We start from the raw sequence: 19,996 nt of genomic DNA on the forward strand, positions 1-19,996 counted from the left end.
GGCGAGCATTAATCTTTTTTTTTTTAACATTATTGCGAACTATTAATAGAGCACCGTTAGTTAGAGTAATGAACTATTCGGGAGGAACTTGCTGTAGAAGTCGCCTCTGAACTATTAAACGATTGGCTGAATTAACAATATTTAATGTCTTTAGCATTTTCAGAAGTTTCGAGTAATTTGTGTGAGCCTTTAAGATAATAAAATCTTGTTTAGAACTTTAAATTTTATTGAAGCAGCCCTAATCCCGTGAAGAACTATGGATATTTTTTTGTTTAGCTGGGCTGTACAGGAATGTGGCCGTGCAGACTGGGAACTAAGGTCAGTAAGTTTCCCTTCGCTTTCTGACTGGCCACCAAATTAGTTGCCAGGCTCGCGTGATTTAAGGTGGCAATGTTCAACTTTCATTCAACATTAAACAACGACTTCTTCGCCGTCCCACATATGTTGCATCGGCAATAGTCTGTTACGTGAAATGAACATTCAAACAACTCATTCGACAACTTCTTCGCCGCCCCACATATGGTGCTTATCGGCCGGGAAAACTGAATTAAAAGCAAATAAAAGTGCTCGATGTGTGAAAGCGATTGGTATAAATTAACGAACTCGGTAGGCAATAACAGGACACTGAATTGAACTAGTGTGGGAACAGTGTTACCAGTAAAGGCGGGTGTAGTGTATAAACAATAAGTGTCTACCGCTGTAAGTTGGTTAGTGACGATGATGAGGAAGGCGACGATGCTGGATCGCGGCTGCCGACGGAGCTGAGACTAAAGGAAGACGGTGCGTCATCGCGGAGCTGCGCTGATCTGCGAGACAGCTGCTGGCTGCGCCGAGCGGTCAACGGTGCCTTGCTGCCCCCCCCTGGAGCTATTGCAGTAGGCGATTCCTGTGGCGGTACTCGACGCTACAGCTGCTGCTGCTGCCTTCAATACGTCGCGACGCGTCGCATCACGATTGCTGGTACACCGCGACGACATCATTCGTCGAAATCAAGCATTTAAGTTAAGTCAAAGACTTTTAAAATATTTATTAACTGCTGCTAACAAACTAAAAGATATGGAAAGTAGTGTACATTTCAGAAGGGAACCGGTCTCTGACCAAGAATCCTCAGGATCAGGAATTGAGTTTAATGAGGATGGTTCCATTAATCCCTCAAATATTGAACTAGAACGTAATTTGTCACCAGTAAATTATGACTTTAATTTAAATGAGAGTGCAGGGATGCAATCAATAAGTGAAATAGAAGTCAAAAGGGAGCCAGTAGAGTTGCTAACTTTGTCAGGTAGTGAAACTGAGCTCAATATATCTCCAGCTCAGTCAAGTCAAGAGATACAAAGTATCAAGGTAGAAGCTCCGGATTGGATGCAAATACTGTTTGCCAAACTCGAATCAAACCAAAATAAAATTGAGGCTAAAATTGAGGATAGTAATAAAGAACTAAAAGAAGAACTGCAATCAAAATGGAATAGTTTGAATTATAAGATAGATGCTATTCATCATGACATTCAAGTAAAAGTAGGGCAACAGTTAACTAAAATGCATAGTACTTTCAAATGTGAAATAGATCAAATTCAAAAAAATTATCAAGAGGCAGATGAACTTTTGGAAGAGAGGTTGTCCGAAAGATTGAGCAACGAGTCCAAACTTTGCTCTGACAAAGTTAAAGAGGTACAAATTAAAGTAGATACTTGTCAGAAGAACATTGAGAAAGTAAAAGAAACCTGTACCGAAATTCGTGGTGCAGTGGAACAAAGATGTTCTGCCAGGATAGAAGCAGTAGAGTCACAAGTAGAGGAATTAAATACTAACATTGCTAACCTAGAAAATAGAGTAACCTCTGTTAATTCTAGTCATTCTACTGTACAGCATGTGACTTCAGTTGACGCCGCTTTTATAGGGTGTCAACAGTTTTTGCGCTTTGATCCTGATAAGTACATTCACCCTCTTGAATTTTGGAATGACTTTGAGGATGTTCTCCCCAACACTTGGTCAGAAAGAGAAAAAATTTCATTTATAAGAAGTCATTTGTCAGGTGATGCTTTGCGATGGTCAGCGGATGTAATGATCAAATGTAAAACTTTATCTGAATTTAAGTCTGCATTTCTCAACGAATACTGGTCACATAACAAACAAAATGATGTGTTTAGGGAATTCTGGAGTGGTAAGAAGTTTTTCCCAGGGCGTGAATCAGTAAAGGATTTCGCTAGGAAGTGGGTTTCAAGACTGTCACATTTGACAGAAAAGATGAAGCCAGATATGATCATTATGGGTTTAGAAGGTAAGCTGCCGTGGTACTGGCAGAAGAGGATCATTTCCGCCCCTAGAGATAATATAGACAAATTTATTGAATATCTGGAAAGAGTGGAAAGAGTAGCTGCTGCTGAGGAGCAGGTGCAGCAGAATAACAAATCTTCTAACAATCACGTACAAAATAATGGAAACGTGAACGTTAGAAATATGGAAGTTAGGCACACCAAAACAAACTATCGAAACCAAAGCCGTGGCAGAGGAAGAGGGGGTAGATACTCACCACGCTTTCGTAACAACTACTATGACGAAAGTGGAGAAGTAAATACTATGCCGTTAAGACAAGAAGGGAGTCATGATGCTACTATATCTAGTGGTGTCACAGATGAACACAACAGGCCGCGTGTGGGAAACTAAATCCCGTCTATGAGGAAACTGGCGCTCACCAGGCGGTAACAGTAACACAGCCAGTAACGGAAACACAGACAATCAGCCAACATACACAGACAGACAACATGGATGACGAAATAAATACAGATAATACCAGTGATGTGTTAAGCCACTCTCACAAAATAGTGGATAGTATTTTGGATACACTAGAAAAATGGGTCAAGGAAGAACAGGAACTCAAGGTAGATAATGGGGAAGAAATAGATAATGGGTTTGAGTCTGATGGGAATAATGATGAAGTAAAAGCTTACATCTTCGATGAAAATGGCAATCTAAAAGCTGAAGTAGAAGTAGCAGAAGTAGAATCAGTACTGCAAAACTTTAGAGAGGAGGAAATGATGAATGAAGGGGGTAGAAATAGTAACGAGGTGAAAGAATCTAGTAGCTGTGTAAACGTGCCACAAATGGTTGAAGGTGACGACATTCTTATGAACAGCAATATTGCGCAGGGACGCAGTTGCTCAGAGGTAGAGGATAGTTTGGCTGATGTGCAGCAAACAAAAGTAGAAAAAGTCGTCAGATGCTTCGATTTAAAGTTAGTGGACAGATTAGAGAAAGCAGCTAGGATTATAGAGCATGATGAGCCCCAGGATGTAAATGTAAATGTAATTGCAACTGATCAGAATTACTTTAGCTGGAAGAACATAGAACGAGATTTATTAGACGAGGTGTGTGAGCAACCTGTTCAATGTAAAATAACTCACCCTGTTATCAAAGTAAACATATCAGGAGTCACTGTGCGTTGTCTGCTTGACAGTGGCAATGAAGCAAGTGCTTTATCACAAAAAATTTTTGACACCATACCCAATAAAGAGAAGTTAACAGTTATGAAAGTAAGTGGCTTAAAGATTATAGGTGCTACTGGAAACGTCTCTAGACCAGTTCAACACGAAGCTTTGATACCCATTGGTATAAATGACGTAGTAATAGATCATCCTTGTTTGATTGTGCTAGGCTTAAGTGTTGATATGTTGATTGGTACTGATTTCTTATCAAAGTACCAGGGAAAGATCAATTTTGATCAGAACAACTTAATTTTAACTTTACCTGACTCTAAAGTGATAAGAGAGTCTTTTATAGGAAGTCATATAGGCGGTAATGCAAATGCCTATCGTTTGGAATATCCAAAGAGTAAGAGAGAACTAGGTCTAAGAAATATTGTGGATCTAAAGGAATTTAAAATTAACAGTAATTAATTACTGTAGGGAGTCTGCCACTCTTTGGCGGATACACGGTTTGGCGTACCGTGCAGTCCCAGCTGGGTGAAACTTTATTTCCTTTTCAAGTTTCATTCCCTTCTTCTGGTCTATCATAACAGGTAAGAATCACATATGTCTTCATGTTGTATATATGCTATTAGGTTTTAAGTATTCTTAGTAAGGATCTACCTAGTGAATGGCAAAACAAAAGTCTGAGTACCAATAAGAGGCAAACATGGCTAAAATAAATAAATTAAAATATTTCATGTAATTGTAAAGGGTTAGAAACTACAACTAAGAGAGACACTTTGCAGTATACGAAGTACGGTATGAATATGAATAATCCATGAGATTATGCAGAAGGTAGTATGTTGCTAGAAATAAGGTTGTCTGAAGGAAAACAGCGTAAGAAGGTAATGCTCATAGAGGCAAGCAATGGCGTTTTAGAATTAAATAAATGGAGATGTGTGGAAGTGGTGTGAGGATCGCACCAAATATATAGAAACAGGACGTCAATAGGCTGACAAAAGGAAAAGGGAGAAAGAAGTGGAGAAATGAAGTATTTTGAATCTGGAAGAAAAGGGAGAAAATGAATAAGGTGAAGAAGTGAAGTAAGTAAATTGAAGTAAATGATGTAGGATTAAAGAATAATTCCCTCACGTCTCGTGAAATGGTGAAAAACGCTAAATCTTGCTTGAGGCAAATAAATAGTTAAACAGACAACAGAAACACACAAATATTGGAAAATGCAGAAATTTGGAATCGGTATACTGAAAATAACTAATTTCTTTAGTAATTCATACAATAAAGCAAAGTGCTGGTCAGCAAATGACTTCTTTGATGAACTAATCCATACGATAATTAAGCCAGAGTACATTAGAACTAAAAGGTTACTCAATTTTCTAAGTTGAAGCAAGATCTTAATATATTAATTTGCTAAAAGAATTTTCACTATTTAGGAACCTAAAAGATTATTTATGAACGAAGAAAGTAGGAGCTATTGTATCAGATACGACTTAGTGCTAAATGTCTTTCTGACAACTTCACAATTAGTAAAATAGTGCCAGAATATAAACTATAAAATGTACTTTGTCCTACCTTAGATATAAGTTGAAAACAGAAACTTAGACTGTATTGTCTGTTTCTCAGGGACATGCAGGCTGCATGAATGACTGACAACAAGCGGTAGGGAGATTGGAAGTAGAGACGCAAACCACAGTGAATACAATTTCCTCCCACAATTTTGTCAATCAGTGAAATTAAATGAGTGTTACAATAGGACACCCACCACAGTGCCGAGTATTATAGTAAAAGAAAAATGTGAGTGCGTTGCAGTGATAAAAGTCGTGTGTATTTTCTTTTTCAGGAAGAGACTGATTTTAAAGAAAAAAAAATAACTATTTTGTAACCATTGAAAATTTTATATTTCCATGTAAATGTATGTAAATAATTTGTGAATGTCTTCTGTACTAGGTTTTCTATGTGTATATGAGTATGGTTATTTTGTGTATGTAGTAATAAGGAATTTCCTAAGAAGAAGCAACTTAAGTTGAAAGAGGTATACTAAAGTAATCCATCGCTTGTTTGTTCTTTTAGAAATTTAATTTTCTTCAAAAATAGATTTTCACGAAAATTAAAAAGGGGGTGATGAAGCAAAGCAAGCGCTGTATCATGTATAAGATACAGAGGCGAGCGAGTGCACGGGACTTACCCTAGTTCACTGCTAGTAGCGTCACGTCATCGTAACGCGCCTGCATATAGTATTGCACCACATTTAACATAAAAGTAAAAATTAAGATTTGTGTGTAAAACTTTGTTAAAGTATAGTTCTATGTAATAATGTTTCAGGTAACAAATCTTAATGTTATAAAATTAGTAGTTTACGTAAAATTCACGTTTTGAAAGAAAAATAGGAGGCGCTAAATAATGACGCTAGGAAGCCAAAATTTGGTGAGAAGGTGCAGTAAGAAGTCATTAATGAGTGGTGCTGGTTTCCAAAACCATAAAACTAAAATTGACTCCAGAATCCGCGTTTTTCGGAAAAATCAGAGGCGCGAAATAATAGAGCTACAATATTGAAAATTGGTAGGATGCTTCAGTTCACCCTAATAATAATAATGGAAATACCACAATCAGTTACCTCTTCTAGTTTTTTAGTAATTTAGTAAAAACTACTTTTGTGAGTAAAATGTACATAAGCATTATAGATTAAGTACTTTAAATTTTAATGATAAAACAAATTCTTTAAGACCAATGATCAGATAGGACAATTAACAAAGCTACACCAAGTTTTAGTCTTGTAGCATAATTAACAGCTGATACAAGTCTTGATAAAGCTATGGTTCAGAGGTAACAATCTACCGTTAGTTCCATTGTAAAAATTCTAGAGAGTAAAGTTTTAATTTTAGCGGGCTGAGATTTTCTACGTGCTTCTGTACTGCTCAGATGTATGTATACAAAAATTGAGAAGTTTGTAAAGCTATTATTAAATGTGATATTTAAGATTATGTGCCTGAGATAGCGATCATTTGGAGGCTGCAGGCATCTGCATAGGAACGGAAAGAACAGATGCTCTCTTGGCGGTACGCGCCGGAGCTATATAAAAAGAGCGGCAGAGGCAGTAGGAAGCTCACTCCGCATTAGACCAACGCCTAGTCCACGCGAGCTTAACGTCCGATCGCGCCTCGCCTCTGGTGACGTCATAGCGGGCTGTGACATGCGCGTACTTAGCAATGTAAACGGACATTGAAAATCGCGAGGACTGTACACCGTCCTGGATCGTTTAGACTTCGGTAACAAACTGTTATTGTGCCGTCCGTGTGAAGTATAATTCCGCGTGACAAGTGGTGACTAACTCCACTTTTAAGGCGAGCATTAATCTTTTTTTTTTAACATTATTGCGAACTATTAATAGAGCACCGTTAGTTAGAGTAATGAACTATTCGGGAGGAACTTGCTGTAGAAGTCGCCTCTGAACTATTAAACGATTGGCTGAATTAACAATATTTAATGTCTTTAGCATTTTCAGAAGTTTCGAGTAATTTGTGTGAGCCTTTAAGATAATAAAATCTTGTTTAGAACTTTAAATTTTATTGAAGCAGCCCTAATCCCGTGAAGAACTATGGATATTTTTTTGTTTAGCTGGGCTGTACAGGAATGTGGCCGTGCAGACTGGGAACTAAGGTCAGTAAGTTTCCCTTCGCTTTCTGACTGGCCACCAAATTAGTTGCCAGGCTCGCGTGATTTAAGGTGGCAATGTTCAACTTTCATTCAACATTAAACAACGACTTCTTCGCCGTCCCACATATGTTGCATCGGCAATAGTCTGTTACGTGAAGTGAACATTCAAACAACTCATTCGACAACTTCTTCGCCGCCCCACAAGTCCTCCAAAGCTCTTTTAAATTCCGATTCTAATACGGGATCCCCTATCTTTTCTAAATCGACTCCTGTTTCTTCTTCTATCACATCAGACAAATCTTCACCCTCATAGAGGCTTTCAATGTATTCTTTCCACCTATCTGCTCTCTCCTCTGCATTTAACAGTGGAATTCCCGTTGCACTCTTAATGTTAGCACCGTTGTTTTTAATGTCACCAAAGGTTGTTTTGACTTTCCTGTATGCTGAGTCTGTCCTTCCGACAATCATATCTTTTTCGATGTCTTCACATTTTTCCTGCAGCCATTTCGTCTTAGCTTCCCTGCACTTTCTATTTATTTCATTCCTCAGCGACTTGTATTTCTGTATTCCTGATTTTCCCGGAACATGTTTGTACTTCCTCCTTTCATCAATCAACTGAAGTATTTCTTCTGTTACCCATGGTTTCTTTGCAGCTACCTTCTTTTTACCTATGTTTTCATTCCCAACTTCTGTGATGGCCCTTTTTAGAGACGTCCATTCCTCTTCAACTGTGTTGCCTACTATTCTATTCCTTATTGCTGTATCTATAGAGTTAGAGAACTTCAAACGTATCTCGTCATTCCTTAGAACTTCCGTATCCCACTTCTTAGCGTATTGATTCTTCCTGACTAATGTCTTGAACATCAGCCTACTCTTCATCACTACTATATTGTGATCGGAGTCTATATCTGGTCCTGGGTACGCCTTACAATCCAGTATCTGATTTCGGAATCTCTGTCTGACCATGATGTAATCTAATTGAAATCTTCCCGTATCTCCCGGCCTTTTCCAAGTATACCTCCTCCTCTTGTGATTCTTGAACAGGGTATTCGCTATTACTAGCTGAAACTTGTTACAGAACTCAATTAGTCTTTCTCCTCTTTCATTCCTTGTCCCAAGCCCATACTCTCCTGTAACCTTTTCTTCTACTCCTTCCCCTACAACTGCATTCCAGTCGCCCATGAGTATTAGATTTTCGTCCCCCTTTACATACTGCCTTACCCTTTCAATATCCTCATACGCTTTCTCTATCTGTTCATCTTCAGCTTGCGACGTCGGCATGTATACCTGAACTATCGTTGTCGGTGTTGGTCTGATTAGAACAACCCGGCCACTGAACTGTTCACAGTAACAGACCCTCTGCCCTACCTTCCTATTCATAACGAATCCTACACCTGTTATACCATTTTCTGCTGCTGTTGATATTACCAGATACTCATCTGACCAGAAATCCTTGTCTTCCTTCCACTTCACTTCACTTACCCCTACTATATGTAGATTGAGCCTTTGCATTTCCCTTTTCAGATTTTCTTTTTTTCCCTACCACGTTCAAGCTTCTGACATTCCACGCCCCGACTCGTAGAACATTATCCTTTCGTTGATTATTCAATCTTTTCCTCATGGTAACCTCCCCCTTGGTAGTCCCCTCCCGGAGATCCGAATGGGGGACTATTCCGGAATCTTTTGCCAATGGAGAGATCATCATGACACTTCTTCAACTACAGGCCACATGTCCTGTGGATACACGTTACGTGTCTATAATGCAGTGGTTTCCATTGCCTTCTGCATCCTCATGTCGTTGATCATTGCTGATTCTTCCGCCTTTAGGGCCAATTTCCCACCCCTAGGACAAGAGAGTGCCCTGAACCTCTATCCGCTCCTCCGCCCTCTTTGACAAAGCCGTTGGCAGAATGAGGCTGACTTCTTATGCCGGAAGTCTTCGGCCGCCAATGCTGATTATTTATCAAAATTTAGGCAGTGGCGGAGATCGAACCCAGGGACCGAAGACGTTTTGATTATGAATCAAAGACGGTACACTTTTTTTTATCTCATTTTGTTCGTTATTGTTCGTTACAATTGTTCGTGGCGGACGTCACCTGACGCCCGTTGAAGTTCTTTATTGATCCATTGACTCAGTTTTTTTATTACAGAGGGCAACTAGCCCTCTGAGCGAACACGCTGAGCTACCGTGCCGGCATTCCCTAGAACACGGTACAGAACCATGAAGCTTAAAAACATGGCTCTGAGCACTATGGGACTTAACATCGGAGGCCATAAGTCCCTGCGGTTGGTCCCGGTGGAGGTTCGAGTCCTCCCTCGGGCATGGGTGTGTGTGTTTGTCCTTAGGATAATTTAGGTTAAGCAGTGTGTAAGCTTAGGGACTGGTGACCTTAGCAGTTAAGTCCAATAAGATTTCACACACATTTTAACATTTTTCATCAGTTCCCTAGAACTTAGAACTACTTAAACCTAACTAACCTATGGACATCACACACATCCGTGCCTCAGGCAGGATTCGAAGCTGTGACCGTAGCGGTCGCGCGGTTCCAGACTGTAGCGCCTAGAACTGCTGGGCCAATCCACCCGGCAACCATGAAGCCACAGTTGTTGTAAATACCTCTGTGTTGCACATCTTAAGCTTAGACTGTTCGCTGTCTCTATTTTGCTTATTTATTCACAGTTTAGTGTACCTTCTTCCTGTTTTCATCCTTCATATGTTCAGTCCTTGAGGAGCCATTCCCCGGACCATTTAGCACAAAACCTGAAGGGGGTGCGATGCTGAGTATCCATTGTTAGTGGAATGCATCAGTGTTTAGCACGATCTAACACAAACAGTACACTAAGCATCAATCAGTAATGGACCATTATTTTTTCATACATAAGCCACAAATAAAAAGATTAATAGCTAGTAAAAATAGTGAAAAAGTACATACAGCTGTGACCAAACTATAATAATAGAGCAAAATATATATTAGGTTACGTAGAGAGTCATTTACGAAACTAGTGCCGCAACACTGATTTTCGCAACGTAGCGTCTCCCTGAAAACCACATTTATCCTAATAGTGACTATGAGTGACTTTGAGGTTCTCCGATGACATTGTAATTCTGTCTGAGACAGCAAAGGTCTTGGAAGAGCAGTTGAACGAAATGGACAGTGTCTTGAAAGGAGGATATAAGATCAACATCAACAAAAGCAAAACGAGGATAATGGAATGTGGTTGAATTAAGTCGGGTGATGCTCAGGAAATTAGATTAGGAAATGAGACAATTACAGTAGTAAAGGAGTTTTGCTATTTGGGGATCAAAATAACTGATGATGGTCGATGTAGAGAGGATACAAAATGTAGACTGGCAATGGCAAGGAAAGCATTTCTGAAGAAGAGAGATTTATTAACATCGGGTATTGATTTAAGTGTCAGGAAGTTGTTTCTGAAAGTATTTGTATGGAAGTCAATCATGGACAATAAATAATTTGGACAAGAAGAGAATAGAAGCTTTCGAAATGTGATGCTACAGAAGAATGCTGAAGATTAGATGGGTAGATCACATAACTAATGAGGAAGTATTGAACAGAATTGGGGAGAAAAGAAGTTTGTGGCACAACTTGACAAGAAGAAGGGATCGGTTCGTAGGACATGTTCTGAGGCATCAAGGGATCACCAATTTAGTATTGGAGGGTAGCGTGTAGGGTAAAAATCTTAGAGGGAGACCAAGAGATGAATACACTAAGCAGATTCAGAAGGATGTAGGTTGCAGTAAGTCCTGGGAGATGAAGAAGCTCGCATAGGATAGAGTAGTATGGAGAGCTGCATCAAACCAGTCTCAGGACTGAAGAGCACAACAACAACTACAGTGACTATATTCACCAGCGCTGAAGTTAAAGAGGTCTTGTTGTTGAGCTCCGTCTCTCAGTAGCTGCCTGTCCCGCGTTCCAACGTGCCGGGAGGTGCTTGCTGCGGAGGCGTCATTGATTGCTCGCCCACGCCACCGCCCCCGCCATCGGGAGTCGGCTCACGCCGCCCCCGGTAACTGAGACGCGGCGCCCCGAGCGACTCCCAGTGGCAGTCACAGCAGGTGTCTCGCTTCTTTCTCGGCCCCCTCCAGCCTCCAGAGGCGCTGTTTGCTGTTAACAAAGTTGCGCGCCTGCCGCTCCGCTACACTGGGCGCGGCGACGAATGCGAGCAGACGGCGGGCCGCCGCTGCGCTTCCCCCCGTGTGTGAGGCGGCGGTAATGCGACGCAGCCAAGACACGGCAGGCATAACTAGGTGGCGCGCGAACGTGCCAAACATGCCGACACCACAGCTCTCTGCAGGGCAGGACGCCAACTTGTGGCCACGGCACCGGTGTCCTCCGAGCGAACCAGCTACTGGCACACTCGCCGAGAATTGCGGAGCACGGTTCAGCAAGAACTCGCATATACAGGTAACACTGTTATGATCTTAACTGACCAAAGATACTAGGAAAAGAACCGTTGTCTACACTTCTTCACGACTGTCTATAGCGGCTTTTGTTAGTTTCACATCTCTAGCTGTAGGCCATGGATCCCTTGGAGAGTGGTATCTGCATGTGGAAATAAAGATGCATATTTAATTTTATTTTAGTGCATTACAGTGAAACGACTTTAATGTATTACAGTACTCATTCTAAATACGGGGTGTTACAAAAGGGTACGGCCAAACTTTCAGGAAACATTGCTCACACACAAAGAAAGAAAAGATGTTATGTGGACATGTGTCCGGAAACGCTTACTTTCCATGTTAGAGCTCATTTTATTACTTCTCTTCAAATCACATTAATCGTGGAAAGGAAACACACGTCAACAGAACGTACCAGCGTGACTTCAAACACTTTGTTACAGGAAATGTTCAAAATGTCCTTCGTCAGCGAGGATACATGCATCCACCCTCCGTCACATGGAATTCCTGATGCGCTGATGCAGCCCTGGAGAATGGCGTAATGTATCACAACCGTCCACAATACGAGGACGAAGAGTCTCTATATTTGGTACCGGGGTTGGGTAGACAAGAGCTTTCAAATGCCTCCATAAATGAAAGTGAAGAGGGTTGAGGTCAGGAGAGCTTGGATACCATGGAATTGGTCCGCCTCTACCAATCCATCGGCACCGAATCTGTTGTCGAGAAGCGTACGAACACTTCGACTGAAATGTGCAGGAGCTCCATCGTGCATGAACCACATGTTGTGTCGTACTTGTAAAGGCACATGATCTAGCAGCACAGGTAGAGTATCTCGCATGAAATCATGATAACGTGTTCCACTGAGCGTAGGTGGAAGAACATGGGGCCCAATCGAGACATCACCAACAATTGTGTTGATGACGTGATTGCACAATTGCGTGCGGATTCTCGTCAGCCCACACATGTTGGTTGTGAAAATTTACAATTTGATCACGTTGGAATGAAGCCTCCTCCGTAAAGAGAACATTTGCACTGAAATGAGGATTGTCACATTGTTGGATGAACCATTCGCACAAGTGTACCCGTGGAGGCCGAACAGGTGCTGATAGTGCCTGCACACGCTGTACATGGTTCGGAAACAAATGATTCTCGCATAGCACTCTCCATACAGTGACGTGTTCAACGTTACCTTGTACAGCAGCGATTTCTCTGACGCTGACATTAGGGTTATCGTCAACTGCAGGAAGAATTGCCTCGTCCATTGCAGGTGTCCTCGTCTTTCTAGGTTTTCCCCAGTCGCGAGTCATAGGCTGGAATGTGCCGTGCTCACCAAGATGCCGATCAGTTGCTTCGAACGTCTTCCTGTCGGGACACCTTCGTTCTGGAAATCTGTCTCGATATAAACGTACAGCGCCACGACTATTGCCCCGTGCTAGTCCATACATCAAATGGGCATCTGCCGACTCCGCATTTGTAAACATTGCACTGACTGCAAAACCACTTTCGTGATGAACACTAACCTGATGATACGTACTGATGTGCTTGATGCTAGTACTGTAGAGCAATGAGTCGCATGTCAACACAAGCACCGAAGTCAACATTACCTTCCTTCAATTGGGCCAATTGGCGGTGAATCGAGGAAGTACAGTACATACTGACGAAACTAAAATGAGCTCTAACATGGAAATTAAGCGTTTCCAGACACATGTCCACACAACATCTTTTCTTTATTTGTGTGTGAGTAACTTTTATTGAAAGTTTGGACGTACCTTTTTGTAACACCCTGTATTTGCTTTAGACCACTCAGTGCCTAAAATCCAGGTTATTACAACCAGCACTCCTAATCACTATATCAAGAACTTAACATTAAGTATCTACTCCTGTAGTGCAGAATGAATTTACAATGATATCAAGACCCTTAGCTGCTGACAGGTGTTGATAAATATCAACGGGGACAGTTGAAAATGTGTGCCCCGACCTGGACTCGAACCCGCGATCTCCTGCTTACATATCAGACGCTCTATCCATCCTTTTTTTCGATATAGTTCGTTGCGTTTAGTCTGGACGGACGTCACAAGACATCCGTTCAAGTTGATCGTTGATTCCTTGACTCAGCTTTTTTATAGCAGAGAGCACGCAGGTCTCTGACCGAACACTCTGAGCCTTCGTGCCGGCTCTGTCTGAGCCATGGAGCACACAAAGGAGTGCGACAGCAGGGACCCATCTTTGGCACGCTTACTGTGAGACTCATATTTCCAACTTACTGTCCACAGACTACATCTGTAGTGCTCCTGCCCACTGTACACATCACTCGCGGCAGTCAATCTACCGATTCCCGTGAGAGTTCGGGCGATGTGAGTGTATCCTCACTGAAGAAGATCATTGGCCGGTAAGCTTTAGCTATATGATGATGGTGTCTGTTCTTCCGGACGAAAACAATGGTTCAAATGGCTCTGAGCACTATGGGTTGGTACAAATGGCTCTGAGCACTATGGGACTTAACTTCTAAGGTCATCAGTCCCCTAGAGCTTAGAACTACTTAAACCTAACTAGCCTAAGGACATCAATCACACACATCCATGCCCGAGGCAGGATTCGAACTTGCCACCTGCGATCGGCTGGTAAAACTGAACACAGATCAAGCATGAAAACAGGAAGGAAGTGTAATGAACTGTGGAAAAAAGAAGCAAAGTAGAAACACTGAACGGTCCAAGATCAACATGTGCAGCACCGAGTGACATTGCACAATCGTAGCGTCGCGATTATGTTGTCAGTGTTGGGCTGCAAAGGGCTAGATCCGGACTCGAATCCTCCTCGGATCCTCCTCTATCTGTATGTGAGCATACGGCTCGGCCATTATGTTCATCAGCTCAGTGTACATCACAATCTCCAGTCCATGTTCACGCCATGTACCACCTACTCGCAAAGTTCGCTTTCATGAAGAAACTGCTGACCAACACGCACTGCACACAGTGTGGTAGGACAAAGTCTGCTCCGCTCTCGACTAAAAGTGTTGTGGATTATATGCCATATTTATTGTGTTACCGTAGAGACATCAGTATAGTTTCTTTAATTTCTTTATTACTACAGTGTAATATCCGTTTTGTAAGTCTATGAGAAACGTACATGTGTCTGTTCCCACTGATCTTCGTTTTTAGTCATCACTCTTATCCTTATGCAGGTTGATTCAGCTGCCCTGCCTATGGGTTTCGTGCAACCTGCAACGTCCGCGAACATACATCCATTATTTTCACATTATGTTCCTCACTACACGCAAACTCAAGAAAAAACTAACAGAATGTTTTTGCAGGAAGTTTAATTTAGTTTTCGGTACAGGCCGTATTTTTCGAATTATTCAAGAGAAACGCACAAAAGAGTTTTTATTGAGTAACTCGAAAACCATGGCCTCCAGAGAAAAAGTATACTAGTACAAAATTCAATTACATTATATTTCCTGCCAAAAGTTCCTGTTTATTTTCTCTGTAGGGCTGATAGTTTTGACGTAATGGGCTAGAGAAAAGGAAAATCCGTGCGTGATTATGAAGGCATTGTGGATTGCATAAAACTCATAGATAGGTGCAATCGAACCACCCTGTATATCTGTACAAATGTGTGTATGTACTTTGTATGTAAGTACTTTGTATGTACGTATGATTCAAATCTCATCCTAAACCACTGGATCGATTTCAATCAAACTCTGCACACATATCACGTACTGTCTTAAACAACCACTGCGGGCCTAAGAACCACCTATGTCTCAAAGGAGCGTGGGTGAAAAAGAAAAACAGCTCAAAACGCCCAAGTAGACAGAATATATATTCATACGGTGTTTGCAAGTGACAGCACTTAGCGTCTTTCAAGAAAATTCAGATGCAATTTTAAACCTTTACGAAACCTTTTCCCTCTGACATCCCCCTCACAAAATGACGAAAGGAAGAAATTTTATCACTTACAACGTTTTCGCTCCTCGTGCAGTAAAACTGCCCCATGAGGCAAGGTGTTTTAATTTATTAGTTCTTTTACTACTGGCTCCATTGGCCACGTACACTGGATACAGTATCCACGTATGCCTATTAATGTATCTGCAGAGACACATAATTAAGGAGATATGATGTCATAAACACTGATATGTGAGAGAAACTGCCACACCATGCATGACGTTTTAATTTACTATTTATTTATTATTAAGTCTATTCGGAATACATTTCGCAGACAATACCGGCATATATCTCTCAATGTATCTGTAAAATTATATCACTCTACGAGACATAGCTCAGGAGATATGACGTCATAAACATAGAGCGCACCAAAACGATACTTGAGGGCGAAATTCGCGAAAGATAATAGGTGAAACGTGTGTAAAACTATGTGTGAATTATGTCAAATGTAGGTGAACTATACGTGACGTGTGTGAATCCAGGAAAAGTCGCTGGTGAAAAGCTCCTACTAAACTCCTGGATCGGTTCCAACCAAACATGGTACACACACGTGTTATTATCTTGACTAAAATACTGTGGGAGTGCGAATTACCAATTTCCTATTGGGCTTGGGAGTATAACGCTGTGACACTGTGGTGGATAGAAAAGTGGGTGGGAAGAGAGGTACTGAGAGAGGTGGGAAGAGGAGATGGATAGAGGGGGGAGACGAGAAGACTAATAGAGAAATGAGGAAGGAGCAGAGGGACGGAACGATGGGCAAGAGGAAACTTAATGACAGAGAGGGGGGAATCTGAGAAGATAGACGAAGAGTGGAGGGAGGAAGAGAAGGTCAGAGAGATGGGGGATGAGCCGATGGGCAGAGAGAGGGAGGGGAGCAGATGGATGGCGAAGAAGGAGCAGGAGATGGACAGAGAGGGTGGGGGAGAAGGTGGGCAGAGAAAGGGGGAAGGAGGGATGCATCAGTAGAAAATTGGAATTAATAGATACGTGGCCAACACCAGATACTCAGATAGTAGTAAATATATTATCTACACGGAATCGACCTGCGGTAAAGCCACTCTCCTTCTCTTGTCATCATTTTACTCTCCAGACGTTCTTTGATAGTTCGACCATACAGCCCACCTCCAATTGCGGTAGTGTTCATGCGCCTATAGCTGTTGCCACCTTTTTCCTTTTTAATAATTTCTTATAAAACGGCATCAAGTATACTTTTTTCCATTCTTTTGAGGGATCTTTTGTTTATTCAGAAACTTGTTACAGATAAATTGAATTATTTTAAGATCAGTTAAATTTTTTATCAGCCCAGTGGGAATTTCTCCTGGACCTGGAGCGGTGTACAGTAGGTCTCTAGAAGAGCGTAGCGTTCCAAAGGATTGGAAGAGGGCACAGGCCATCTCCATTTTCAAGAAGGGACGTCGAACAGATGTGCAGAACTATAGACCTATATCTCTAACGTCTATCAGTTATAGAATTTTGGAAGACGTATTATGTTCGAGTATGACTTTTATGGAGACCGGAAATCTACTCTGTAGGAATCAGCATGGGTTTCGAAAAAGACGATCGTGTGAAATCCAGCTCTCGCTATTCGTCCACGAGACTCAGAGGGCTATAGACACGGGTTCCCAGGTAGATGCCGTGTTCCTTGATGTCCGCAAGGCGTTCGATACAGTTCCCCACATTCGTTTAATGAACAAAGTTAGAGCATATGGACTATCAGACCAATTGTGTGATTGGCTTGAAGAGTTCCTAGATAACAGAACGCAGCATGTCATTATCAATGGAGAGAAGTCTTTCGAAGTAAAAGTGATTTCAGGTGTACCGCAGGGGAGTGTCGTAGGACCGTTGCTATTCACAATATACATAAATGACCTTGTGGATGACACCGGAAGTTCACTGAGGCTTATTGCGGATGATGCTGTGGTATATCGAGAGGTTGTTACCATGGAAAATTGTACTGAAATTCAGGAGGATCTGCTGCGAATTGACGCTTGGTGCAGGGAATGGCAATTGAATCTCAATGTAGACAAGTGTAATGTGCTGCGAATACATAGATTCCTTATCATTTAGCTACAATATAGCAGGTTAGCAACTGGAAGCAGTTAATTCCATGAATTATCTCGGAGTACGCATTAGGAGTGATTTAAAGTGGAATGATTATATAAAGTTGATCGTTGGTAAAGCAGATGCCAGACTGAGATTCATTGGAAGAATCCTAAGGAAATGCAATCCGAAAACAAAGGAAGCGGGTTACAGTACGGTTGTTCGCCAACTGCTTGAATACTGCTCAGCAGTGTGGGATCCGTACCAGATAGGGTTGATAGAACAGATATAGAAGATCCAACGGAGAGCAATGCGATTCGTTGCATGATCATTTAGTAATCGCGAAAGCGTTACGGAGATGATAGATAAACTCCAGTGGAAGACTCTGCAGGAGAGACGTTCAGTAGCTCGATACCGGCTTTTGTTGAAGTTTCGAGAACATACCTTCACCGAAGAGTCAAGCAGTATATTGCTCCCTCCTACGTTTATGTCGCGAAGAGACCATGAGAATAAAATCAGAGAGATTAGAGCCCACACAGTAGCATACCGACAATCCTTCTTTCCACGAACAATACGAGACTGAAATAGAAGGGAGAACCGATAGAGGTACTCAAGGTACCCTCCGCCACATACCGCCAGTTGGCTTGCGGAGTATGGATGTAGATGTAGATGTAGATAAACCATTTCTCATTTATCATTATTTATTTTTTGTAATTCTTTCAGGGAGACGGAACTGCTGTCGCCTGATGAACGGAAGGCGCACGACAAACGAACAACTGCGAAAGGCTAGGACGACTGAAAACTGTATGTTAAAGCTTGAAGAGAGATGAAAAAAAAATATATTAACAGCAAAAAATGAATTGTGGAAAAATAAATGTCAGAAAGGAGAAAGATAAAGGCCCTGCCGCTAAGAACATTGCCTTTGTTTTAATGATTTCCACCCCAAGTCTCATGTCATGACCTTGACACTTTCACCTTGTTCCGGAGTAATACAGAACGATCTGCCCTTCTTTGAACTTTTTTGATGTCCTACGTCAATTCTTTCTGAGCACACAGCAATATCATAGCAAAGGACGGCCAAATGTAGTGTTTGCTGTCTCTTTAGTAGACCTGTAGCTTCTTCTAACCGTTCTACCAACAACCCGCTGTCTTTGATCACCTTTACCCACATTATATGATCTATGTGATCGTTCTAGTTTACGTTTTTCATAACTATAACTCCTACGTATTTAGCTGACTTCACAGCTTTTAGATTTGTGTGATTTATCGTGTAACGGAAATTTTGCAACTCCTTTTGGTATTCATAATGATGGCCTCCAACTTTTCATTATTTAGAGCCAGTTTGCCACTATTCGCACCATACAAATACCTTGCCTAAAACATTTTGCAATTGATTTTGGTAGTCTGATATTACGAGACGTAAAAATGACAGTATCATTTGCAAATAATCTGACGACTGCATTGTCTCCTAAATAGTTTATATAGATTTAACAGCAGAGAGAGTATAACACTTTGTTGAGTAATTCCAGATGTTACTTCTGCTAGACGCCATGACTTTTCGTCGATATCTACGAAATGTGGCCTTCCTTGCAGGAAGTCACGATTCCAGTCGCACAGCTGAGACGATACTCCGTAGGTACGCAGTTTGTATCTACGGAACTCTCCACGTCCCTATGATGTGCACAGCAAAGTGACTCCCCAACTGAATCTCACATTAGGTTTTTTCATGTTCCATTAGAATCTTGACGGCTCGGTAGTTAACGTAATATCTTCTGTTCATACGGAAGCGATAGGTAAGTAGTACACTTATTACGCTTCTGAATTCCTCAGTACTGGTTCTTGAAACTTTGTAAAGGGACTTTCGCGGAATAAATTATGCATATGAAACTTCCTGACAGATTAAAACTGTGTGCCGGGCCGAGAATCGAACTCGGGACCTTTGCCTTTCGCGGGCAAGTGCTCTACCAACTGAGCCACCCAAGCATGACTCAGGCCCCGTTCTCACAGCTTTACTTCTGCCAGTACCTCGTCTGCTACTTTGCAAACTTCAAGTCTCGGTCCGGCACACATTTTTAATCTGCCAGGAAGTTTCATATCAGCTCGCACACTCCGCTGCAGAGTGAAAAACTCATTCTAGATTATGCACATTTTCAACCATCTGCTAGTCCCCTGTGAGCCAAAGAAACTGGTACACCTGCCTAATATCGTGTAGGGCCCCGCTAGCACACAAAATTGCCGCAGCACGACATGGCAGGGACTCGACTAATGTCTAAAATGGTGCTCGAGGGAAGACACCATGAATCCTGCAGTCCTGTCCATGAAACCATAGGGGTACAGGAGGATGGAAATTTCTTCTGAAAAGCACGTTGCAAGGCATCCCAGATTTACTCAATAATATTCGTCAATGGAGAGTTCGGAGGCCAGCGGAAGTGTTTCAACTTAGAAGCGCGTTCTGGAGCCAATATGTAGCAATTGTGGACGTTTATGGTGTCGCATTGTCCTGCGGTAACTTCCGGGATGAACAG

At 41.7% G+C, this 19,996-nt stretch overlaps 1 non-coding gene across 1 annotated transcript; it reads right to left on the reverse strand.

Annotated features, from left to right (window-relative positions):
• Positions 1-19,380: 19,380 nt before the first annotated feature.
• On the reverse strand, positions 19,381-19,455 carry Trnas-cga (transfer RNA serine (anticodon CGA)). Its single transcript has one exon. It is a non-coding gene; the product is annotated as a tRNA-Ser (tRNA).
• Between the last annotated feature and the right edge of the window lie 541 nt (positions 19,456-19,996).

Source organism: Schistocerca gregaria, chromosome 8, assembly GCF_023897955.1.
Source record: "Schistocerca gregaria isolate iqSchGreg1 chromosome 8, iqSchGreg1.2, whole genome shotgun sequence".
Classification (NCBI taxonomy): domain Eukaryota; kingdom Metazoa; phylum Arthropoda; class Insecta; order Orthoptera; family Acrididae; genus Schistocerca; species Schistocerca gregaria.